Below are 12,095 nucleotides of genomic sequence, written 5' to 3' on the forward strand. Positions count from 1 at the left end.
AATGGGGTAAATTTTTTCACATAAAAGAGGCAAGAGAGAGCTTTTACTATGGAAGGGAAGATAGTGGAGGTGTCAGGGGGCACTTGAACCTTACTCTTGTCAGAATTGACTGAAAGAGAGAATAACATACACACTCAGTTGAGTATAGGAATCTATCTTACCCTACAGGAAAGTAGGAGCTCATAGAAGGAGGGTGAATTGGGGAAGGCAGTAGTCAAAAGCAAAACACTTTTTTTTTTAAATCATGTAGAATTTTTAAAATTTTTTTAAAAATTAATTTGTTTCCTTTTAGTTTACAGGATTCAATTCCACAATTCCTTGAGTTTCACATTTTGTCCCCCTCCCTCCCCTTCCCCCCCCATGGCGGTATATAGTCAAGTATAAGATCTGTAAGTACTTTCACATTATACATTAGTCAGGTTATAAAAGATGGATTGTACCAGCTGGAATGAAAAATGGTAAAGAGGACATAAAACCAAATAAGAGAAGGAAAAAGATCAGGTATTTTGCTTCCACCTGGATATAAACTTAGTTCTTTCTCTGGGTGCACATATTTCTCTACATCATGAGTCTTTTGGGATTGACTTATATCACTGCATTACTGAGAAGAGTCCAGTCCATCAAAGTTGGTCATCACACATGCGTTGTGTCTATAATTGTGTAAAAATTTCTCCTGGTTCTACTCTTCTCACTCAGCATCAGTTTATATAAGCCTCTCCAGGTAAATATGAAGACTGTCTCTGCTCCTCGTTTCTTATACCACAATAGTATTCCATAACATGCCACAACTTGTTCAGCCATTCCTCAATTGATGGGCACCCCCTTAGTTTCCAATTCTTTGCTACCACAAAAAGAGCTGCTATAAACATTTTTGTACATATGGGTCTTTCTCCCATTTCTATGATCTCTTTGGGATATAACCCTAGGAGTGGTATTGCTGGATCAAAGGGTGTGAAAGTATTTATAGCCGTTTGGGCATAATTCCAGATTGCTCTCCAGAAAGGCTGGATCAGTTCACAACTCCACCAGCAATGCATTAGTGTTCCAATTTGCCCACATCCTCTCCAGCATTTGTCATTTTCCTGTTTTGTCACCTTAGCCAATCTGACTGGTGAGATGTGGTACCTCAGAGTTGTTTTGATTTGCATTTCTCTAATCAGTAGTGATTTAGAGCATTTCTTCATGTGCTTATAGATATCTTTAATTTCTTTCTCTGAAAACTGCCCGTTCATATCCTTTGACCATTTATCAATTGGGGAATGACTTGTATTCTTATAAATTTGACTCAATTCTCTGTATATTTTAGAAATGAGTCCTTTGTCAGCAACATAGGTTGTAAAGATTCTTTCCCAATTCCCTACCTCCCTCTTAATCTTGGTTATATTGGCTTTGTTTGTACAGAAGCCTTTCAATTTCATGTAGTCAAAATTATCCATTTTACATTTTATAATGTTCTCTAATTCTTGTTTAGTCATAAAGTCTTTCCCTCTCCACAAGTCTGATAGGTAAACTATTCCTTGTTTTAGGAGACTGCTTACGGTATCAACCTTTATACCTAGATCATGCACTCATTTAGACTTGATTTTGGTATATGGTGTTAGATGATGATCTATGCCCGGTGAAAGGAGAGAGAATGAAATAAATGTGGGAAATAGGGTGAAGGGAAATACAATTAACAATAATAACTGTGAAAAAAACAATTTAAAGCAAGTTTCTCTGATAAAAGTCTCATCTCTCAACTGTATAGAGAAATGAGTCAAATTTATGAGAATAAGAGCCATTTCCCAATTGCCAAATGATCAAAAAATATGAAGTCAGTTTTCAGATGAAGTAATAAAAACTGTCTAAAGCTATAAGAGAAAATTCTCTAATTATCTATTTATTAGAGAAATGGAAGTTAAAACAGAGATAATACTTCATACCTATTAGATGGGTTAATAGAATAGAAAAGGAAAAGGATAGATGTTGGAGGAGATGTGGGAAAATTGAGACACTAATACACTGTTGGGGGAGTTGGGAACTGATTCAACCATTATTTAGAACAATTGGGAACTATGCCCAAAGACCTATAATATCATGTTTACACTTTGACCTAGGAATTCCACTACTAGGTCTATAACCCAAAAGATATTTCAAAAAGGAAAATGTGTAAAAATATTACAGCAGCTCTTTTATGGTGGCAAAGAATTATAAATCAATAAAAATTGGAAATTAGGGAATGACTAAAAAAGTTGTGGTATATGATTGTGATGAAATACTCTTGTGCTATATGAAAGAGTGGGCTAGATGCTCTCAGAAAAACCTGGAAAGATTTACATGAACTAATGCAAAGTGAAAATCTATAGAACCAGAAGAAAATTGTACATGGTAACAGCAATATTATAAGATGATCAACTGTGAAAGACTTAGCTATTCTCAGCAATGCAATGATCCAAGAAAATCACAAAGAACTTATGATAAAAAATGCTATCCATCCCCAGAGAAAGAACTAATAGAGTCTGAGTACAACTTGAAACATTTTAAACTTTCTTTTTATTCATTATTAGTTTGCCCTGTTTTCTTTTGCAACATGACTAATATGAAAACGTGTTTTGTATGACTACACATGTATAATCTGTATCAAATTGCTTGCATTCTAAATGAGGATTGTGATGGAGGGAAGAAGACAATTTAGAAGTCAATTTTAAAAAAATGAATGTTGAAAATAATTTTTACATGTAATTGGGGAAAAATAAAATGCTAAGTAACAATAAATTAATAAAATTCAAACAAAAATCCTGCTCATCATTTCTTATAGCACTGTAGTATCCCATCACAATAACAACACAGCTTGTTTTCCAATTTATAGACATCCTCTCAATTTCCATTTCTCTGCCATGACTAAATGAGGTACTACAAATATTTTTGCACATATGTGTCTTTTTTCTTTTTCTTTGATCCTTTTGGGAGACAAAACTAGTAATAATATCATTGCATCAAAGGATATTTACAGCTTTGAACTAAGCTGCAAATATATGACTTTAGATAGCTTTGATTTCTTCTTGAAAAATGCTTGCTCATATGCTTTGACCATTTATCTATTGAGGAATAACTTGTATTTGTATAAATTTGACTCTTTTGGTCATAAATTTTGGTCATAAATTCTCTTTTCCATAGATCTTGCAGTCCAAATATTCTATGCTCCCTTAGTTTGCTTTATAATGTCACCTAAAACACATATACATTTTTTTAGACATATCTTGGTATATAATACAAGATGTTGGTCTGTGCCTAGTTTCTGCCAAACCACTTTCTAGTTTTCCCAGAAATGTTTTGTCTGATGAGTTTTTATCCCCCAAAGCTTAGATCTTTGACTTTATTAGACAGTAGATTAATATGATAATTTACTACTTTGTATCATGGACCTAATCTTTCCACTATCCACCATTCCATTTCTTAGCCAGTACCAAATTGTTTTGATGATTACTTCTTTGTAATATAGTTTGGAATCTAGTACTTTTAGGCCACCTTCCTTCACATTTTTTCATTAATTTGTTCTCTTGTTCCTTTTGTTCTTCCAGATGAATTTTATTGTTTTCTAGCTATATAAAATAATTTTTTGTTAGTTTGACTGGCCTGGCACAAAAAGGTAAATTATTTTAGATAGAATCTTAATTTTTGTTATTGGCTCAGTCTACCCACGAGCAATTAATATTTCTCCAGTTGTTCAGATATAACTTTATTACTATGAAAAAATGTTTTTTAATTTAATATTTCCTGTGTTTGTCTTGGCAGTTAGATTCCCAAGTATTTTATATTGTCTGCAGTTTTTTTAGATGGAATATCTCTTACTATCTCTTGTTGCTGGACTTTATTTGTAATATATACAAATGCTGTTGATGTGTATTGGTTTGTTTTTTATTCTGCAACTTTGCTAAAGTTGCTAATTATTTCAACTAGTTTTTTAATTGATTCTCTAGGATTCTCTAAATATATCATCATTGGCGGCAGCTAGTAGCACAGTGAATAAAGTACCGGCTCTAAAGTCAGGAGGACCTGAGTTCAAATTGGGCCTCAGACACTTGACACTTAATTAGCTGAGTGACTTTGGACAAGTCACTTAACCCCAATTGTCTTGTCTCCACCCTCCAAAATGAATGAATGAATGAATGAATGAATCATCATATCATCTGCAAAGAGTAATAGTTTAATTTCCTCATCCTTTAATTTCTCCAATTTTTCTTGTCTTGTTGCTATATCTAGCATTTCTAGTATAATATTGAATAATAATGCTGATAATGGGCATCTTTGCATCACGTGTAATCTTATTGGTAAGACTTTTGTATTATTGCCCTGACAACAAGTATTATACTTGCTGATGGTTTTATGTGTTATTTTAAAGAAATATTATGTGTTATTTTAAAGAAAATTCAATCTATTCCCTATTTTAGTGTTTTTAAAAGGAATTAGTGTTATGTTTTGTCAATAGGCTTTTTCTGTATCTGTTGAGATAATTATATGATTTTTGTCATTTTTGTTATGATATGGTCAATTATGTTAATGTTCTCCTAATATTGAACCAGCTCTGCATTCCTGCTATAAATCCCACCCATGTTGGGTAGGCACTGTTCCAAGTTTCAGGTTTTTCTTGATATTTTCAGAGCTATTTCTGGTGGTCTGCAAGTTTTTGGTGCTTCCAACATGGTATGATCTAAGGAGGGGTGTGGTCACTGCTCTCCTGGCCTTGCTCTGGTCTTTACCCAGAAAAGGACTTTGCTTTTTCTATAACTACAAATGCTAATGTTTCTGTTGTCCTTGGAACTTGTGACCAGATCCCCTACTCTCTTAGAGCTACAGGGAGTGTGCCGTTCTGTCACCAGGGTCCATGCTCCCTTGTGAGTAAACACAAGCACATTTATGTGCTAAGGAACTGTGACCAGGGCTCCTACTTTCCTATGGCTGCAGGGGAGCACTAGTGTTCCTCTTCACCCTGTGACTGTGACTCAGAACTACAAATGGGCAATCTAACAGGGTCCTGAACCTAGTGACAGCAAAGGGTCCCCTGTAATATCTTTCTGTCCAGTTGTCTGAGCCTGTCTGTTTCCTGAAAGCTCTTGAAGTTGATGCAGCTGCTGTAACTGCCTCCAAGCCCTGCTGATGGCATTGCCAGCTGTGTTCTGGGGCTGAGCCAGTGTGACAGAGTTTTCCTGCTCATCTACGCTATATTGGTCTGGGAAATTGTTTCATCCCTATTTTATGTTGACGCTGCTGCTCCAGAAATTAATTTGAAGCCTTATTTTAAAGTTATTTGGATAGGAATTTGGAAAGGTTCAGGTGAGTTCCTGTCTTTACTCCACTGTCTTCTGTCTCTACTCTTTCATCTTCTAGCACTCTTTCTATAATAGCACCTTAATAAGTAATGGAAGTTGATGAACATGACTCTATGAAGTTACCTAGAGTTAAGATCCCATCTTATAAATTTCACCTCTTAGAAAGGGGGAACTAGGCAAAGGGAGAGGAGACAGGGAAAATAAGACTAGAAATGAAAAGTAGCTGTATGTTCATTGTTTCTTCTAAAATTTGTTAATAATTCCAGTAGTGTGTTTTCCACATTAACTTCTTCCTCATGGGACTTCGTCTAACACCATCATTTTATAGACAGTCAAGTCTAGTATAGCGGTCCCCAAATGTTTTGATTATGACCCACTTTAAAGTCCTGAAGTGTGTGGTGAGCCAAATAAAAATGTTCCAAGTCTTAAACTGGAAAGTAGGCTTAACCACTAATGGGAGGCAAGATGGAAGAAGAAGGATGTGGTAGAGTCTCAGGAGAGCTAGAACAGACAAGGGCAAACAGGAGAGTGGAGTCAGATGATTTGTAACCTCTAAATTGTGGACCACACTGGTCTAACAGCTAGAATCTTAATAGTATGTTTTCAGTATAGCTGATAAGTGTTACAATTCAAATCATGAATACTAAATAGTAATAATAATTACAACAGCAATTGACATTAATGGAACTTTGGGGCAGCTAGGTGGTGCAGTGAACAGAGCACTGGCTCTGGAGTTAGGAGGACCTGAGTTCAACTCTGACCTGGTACACTTAACACTTACTAGCCATGTGACCTTGGGCAAGTCACTTAACCCCAATTGCCCTGCCTTCCCTCCTCCAAAACAAAATATAGTACTTTAAACTATAGACAGTGATTTACATATGTAGTTACATAATCAATTGGAATTTGGAAAGCTCAAAAAAAGACTAACTGGGGACAGTCATTCAATCAACAAGCATTTATTAAATATCTGTTATGTGCCAGACACTGTGGTAACTGCTGGTTATAGAAATATCAAACAAATAAAGGAAAAATTCTCTTCTCTAAGAAATTTAAAATGTATCTGAATAAAAATTTTATTCTCTTCTGAGATAGCAAATTGGTAATGAGAGAGAAGTTTGCTCATTTTATTGTAAGCTCAACTCAAACAGAATTTAGCACTCATAATACTCAAACTTAAACTACACAAGGCACTATAATTGTGTATAGCACTTAAAAAGTCTAAAAAATGTAACGTAACTTATTGAGCTTCCTATATTGCCACTAGATTAAAATCTAGTTATCACTCCTTTTCCAAGACATATGAGGTAGCCAGGTTAGCTTGTGTGTGGTAGTTATTAACAAGTTAGTCACATATTCGGTAAAAGAAGATTCTTTGAACTAATATTAGGATTTTATGGCTATTTGTTGCATCAATCTCTAGAGCTGAAATATAGGATGCTATGAGAAAGATTGAAAGAGACATGCCTTTCCATTAGCTGGGTACCACATTGTAATAGAAAGAGCTTTAGACTTGGAACCAAAAGTGCTGGATTAGAGTTCCAGCTCTGCAACCAACAAAATGTGATTTAGAACAAATTTCCTAGCTCCTATAAGCCTCAAATTCATTTGTATAATAGAGACAATCATATTTACCCTCCCTGTTTCATAAGACTATTTAGGATCAAATGAAGTAATGTATTTAAAAGTACCTTCAAAGCATTGAGCATTATACCAATGAAAGACATGATTATTCAGTCATTTAGTGAGAAATGTGCCATATCAAACATGTAAGTCTCATTTGTTGGATCTTCATCCACTCCACACCCACTAACTATGGATGTTCCCCAAGGCTCTGTTCTGAGTCATTCATCTTTATTTTTTATTTCTATAATTTCTTACTTGGTGAACTCATCAGTGCTTACATCTTTAACCACCAATTAGACATTTGGAAGTAGATGTTTCATAGGCATCTCAAATTAAATATGCTCAAAACAGAATCAGTTATATCTTACTCAAACACTAATCGCCTCTTCCAAATTTCTCTATTCCTGTTGAAAGTATCACCAAACTTCCAGTCACCCAAGATTTGAAACCTTGGTATGATCCTCCGCTCCTCACTTTCACTCCCTTTTATTTCCAATCATTTGCAAATTGTGTCATTTCTACTCACAACAGCTCCCTTCTTATGACTCACACAACCTCCACCCTCATTCAGGCCCTCATAATCTTTTTTTTTTCTCCTGATCAAGTGTACTAGCTTTCTGTTTGGTTCCCCTATCTCATGCTTTTCCCCTTCTAAGCTGACAAAGTGATTTTCCTAAAGGGTACTTCCCACTGTGTTCCCTCCCTACTCAGTAAGCTCCAATCTTTCTTATTGTCCCTAAAATTGATTATAAACTCTTTTTCCCAAAGTTTTTCCTATTTTGACCTTTTCTACTTTTCCAGTCTTTTTATACTTTACTCCCCTCCTTTAGATCTACAGCACAGCCCCACTAGCCAATTTACTGTTCCTTGAACATACTGCTCTCTATCTACCTTCTTCATGTTTTTGCCCTGGCTGTTCCTTATGCTTGGAATTCTGTGCTGCTTCTCACTCTCCTCTATCTCAAAATCTTTGGCTTCCTTCAAGACTAATATCAAACCCCACCCTCTATAGGAGGCCTTTCCTAGTCTACACTTCCATCTACTCTGTAAACAACTTATATATAGACAGATAGAGATATCTAGATATCTCTATCTGTAATCCAAATAGACATCTCAAATTCAACATGTCCAAAACTTAATCAATTTTCTTTTCCCCAAACCCTAATCTCTTCTCCCTAGTTTCTGAAATGTCGCCACTATTAGACTGTATAATTCTGTTTGGTATGGTGGTACATGCTTAGCATCTCTCTACTAGAGAGACTGAGGCTAGGGGATACCTTGATTTGAGAATTCTGAGCTGAATTAATGCTACAGCCAGTTTGATATATGCATTAAATCTGGCACCAGCATTGTGATCTCTGGAATGGGCAGTGACCAGTTGACTAAGGAGGGACAAAGTAGAATAGATCAGAAACAGAGTGGGTTAGAGCTTCTAGACCAATAAGTAATGGATGATGGACTCCAACTTGGGTGAGATAAGGAAACTGTCTCAAAAAAAAAGTAGCACCCTGTAGGGCATAGATTGATTTTTGCCCTTTTTTGTATCTACAATAAATAACACATTGTCTGGCATATAATAAGCACTTAATAAATGTTTCTTCTCTTATTAAGTAAGAGCTTGGAGAACTGAGTTTGATTTCTCCATCTGCTATTTACTCTGTGTCATTTAGTATATATAGACTTCTGTTTGTTAATAAATATGCAAAGGGACCCAGCTCTGACCTATGATTCCAAGTTGAAGGATGCCCTAAGGGGCATACCCTATAAGAAAGAATGGTTTGTTCTTCTGTAATCATCATGCTCCTGAAAGTAGGAATATGTAGGCTCACAGATAGAAGTAAACGTCCTACACACCTCCACAACTTACTGTTAGATAAGGAAATTGTCAATGGCCTCTGCCTGCCTCTGATTTGGATAGTCAGTCATTTGCATTACACCTTGCAAATGTAACTCTGTTCAAGACACTTTCCCAAACCTACACCATCTCCTATTCCCTAGACATATGAGCTAAGTAATTCATCAGATCAGTGAACAATTTGGTCAAGGAGAGTTCACTCTAAATCTAAACATATGCTTCTCAGTTCCATAAGTACCTGAGCAAGTGGGCGGTGCAGTGGATATGATATTTCTGTTGGAATCTATCACAATTGTCCGCAGTGTGCCAGACACCGTACAAGACACTGGGAGTACAAATACAATGAATGCAGCAATTCTTAGTCACAAGGAGCACGTATCTTAACATTTACCACCCGTGAGACCCTGGACAAATCCCTCAGTCTCTCTAGGTCTCAATTTCTACTTCCATAAAATAAAGAGAATAACAGCTAATTTATAAGCTGTTGTGAGGGTCAGATGAAATGGAATATGTAAAATGTTTTGAAAACCCTGAAGTACCATATAAGTACTATTTAAAGTACCCCTCTATCATCACACAAAGTTGATATTTTTCTTGGATTTTGCTTTATACAATTCTGACTCCTAGGTTTTTTCTTGGCTACAATTGAATTTCCCCTTTCCGATATATTTTCTAGCTGATTGGTGTGCCAATCACTGGCAGATAAATATTGGAAACAGACTTCCCATGCCAGGCTCTGGTATACCTTAGCAGTGTATGCAAACAGGGAAGATAGTTGCCACGGGCCTCAGGTAATAATTGTAAATAATCACAATAGCTAACATTTATAAAGCGCCTTAATATTTGCAAAGTATTATACAAATATCATCTCAATTTATCCTCACAGTGACCCTGAGATACAGGTCCTTTGATTATCCTCATGAAGCAACCAAGGCAGATTTTAAGTACCTTGTTCACAGTAACATAGCTAATAACTGTCTGAGGCTTGATTTAACCTCAAATCTTCTTGAAGATAGGTCTAACACTGTATCCACTACTCCATCAAACTTCCTCAAGTAAAAATAAAGAATAAACTCAGGAATAAAATGAGAAAATGAGCAAAGTTCCATAACTCTAAGTGTGGTATAAAATCCATGTTAAATTGACTTTTTTCTTCCCTAAAAAGAATATTAGTTAAAACTGATGAATTATTTTTAAGGGAAGGAGAAAAGTACATGAATATATGAAGTCAGGATTCAGTGTGAATAAAATTTCTAACCTGTTTTATTTTTCTTCCTCCTTCCCAGGGTTATAGATCTTTCTGTGTCCCCAGTGTAAGGACCAAGAACTTAGGTAGTCAATTGATGATAATTGACCTGGGATCAGATATTTCTGAAAGATGCAAACAGATATGTTAGTGATAAGAGTCAATACTTATGGCCTAGTGAACTGAATGAATTCATATTCCATAAGTTCTTTACTGGGTCATTTTCATACTGACTGTGAACAGTCATTACCATGTTTAAAATATTTGTTTTTTACCACCATGATTAACATTCCACTTTTCTATAAAAGGTAATAAAGGAGGAAAATGATTTAATGTCTGGCATATAATTACCATGTTAATAGATACATTAGTACTTTTATTTTGTGTGGGGGAGTATGAGATATTCAATCCTTGCCTGATATTTTAGTAATGGAAGATGTTGGTTTTAGTGCTAAATATAAAACTTCCACTACAAGGAAAATGAATGGAACAGCTGACATTATATGAATGGGGTGTTCAACGCCTCATGCCAACCAAGTCCCAGTGCCAGACAGACATCTTGTTAAAAGGTGTGACTCTTTGACTGATTTGTTTCTCTTCCTCTCTCTTCTATGGTTTCAATTTTATTTTTACAGTAGAATCATAAAACTAAGAAAAACAGGGTTTGAAGAGAAAGTGCTTCCAAAACACAGTTGGGGAAAAGAAAAAACACAACCTGAATCCAGTGAATGTCAGTATGTGAGTTTTAAGAAACAACCTCCTCGTTCACTAGGGATATTCTTATCTTAAATATATGGTGGTCCAAAGCCAATGCAATTATAGTGATGTAGACAGCCAAGGAGTTAGTATAGGAAAACATTCCTTAGCCATCAGAAATGGGTCCACAGAGAGATAACACAGAAAAATCAGCCTTTTGTCAAATTCTATTCATGAACACTCATGGGCAGAAGGGAGAGGTAAAGTGAGTCAGAACAAACAGAACTTGGACTGAACTCAGTATCAAAGTGTGGAACAGATATTATGGAAAAAATTAATAGTACAGTGCAGCTTCTAATTATAAGAGTTTCACTGCACTGTGAGTAGAGGGGAAGGGATAGGAGAGGAGAAAGGAAAAAGAAAAAGAAAAGATGAAATCAAAGAAAAATATATCACCGATTTGCTCAAACTATACAGACATCTAGAGCTGTCCTAAGGTGGGTGAGGGGGAGATGCATGGGGAGTAGGTACATCAAATAAATTAACTTTTTTTTTTCTTCCTGAACACCTGGAGTTGACATTTTTATGGTTGATTTCCAAACAATTACTTCCTATGGTCATGTGTGTGTGTGTGTGTGTGTGTATGTGTGTGTGTTTAGTCTTGGCAGATCTTATCTTATCTTTTCAGCCAATCACTAAATCTCAAAGATTTCTCTTGAATTTATCTTATCTTCAATTACTAAAATCCTTTAGGAAGTCGTCATAACAGGCTTATATTCTTTATCAAAATTACTGTGTGCATGTTCATCTTCAACCTATTTAGTAATGGCAGAATCTAAGAGTTCAAAGGGATTTCAAAGGCCAAGTAGTCCAACACATATCTGACCAAAAATAATTTTCACAATATCCCCAACAAGTGGTCATCCAGCTTCTGCTTGAAGATCTCCAAAGAGGGGAAGACCTCAACCTTCCAAGGCAACTAAAGTCACAGAGTAATGAAGTAAGAGTCTCCTTGAGTGTTATCCAAATAAATCTTATTTCCTACTCAATCGTACCAGTAGAAGGGGATAGTTTTCCTATAGGACTTACAAGTCAGAAATTGTTCAGCTCAATTGACTTTATAAGAACTGGTATATTATTCACTACGATTCAATTGCCCCTTACTTCCACCATGTCCAATTCCATGATAATTGTTCATCCTTTTTGGGCAATTTTCATCTAGCAGGTCAGTCATTTCCTAGGGCCCATTCTATGGGATACCAGTGTAGATATGTCACCATAACGACATTTCTTGTGGTCTATTCTCTGTTTTCAGCTTATGTTGCTGATGAGTGGTTACTACCATTACAGATTGCCCTTTAAT

This window comes from Petaurus breviceps, unplaced genomic scaffold (genome assembly GCF_028583685.1).
Source record: "Petaurus breviceps papuanus isolate PSGF00001 unplaced genomic scaffold, PetGlider_PUasm1.0 80, whole genome shotgun sequence".
Lineage (NCBI taxonomy): Eukaryota > Metazoa > Chordata > Mammalia > Diprotodontia > Petauridae > Petaurus > Petaurus breviceps.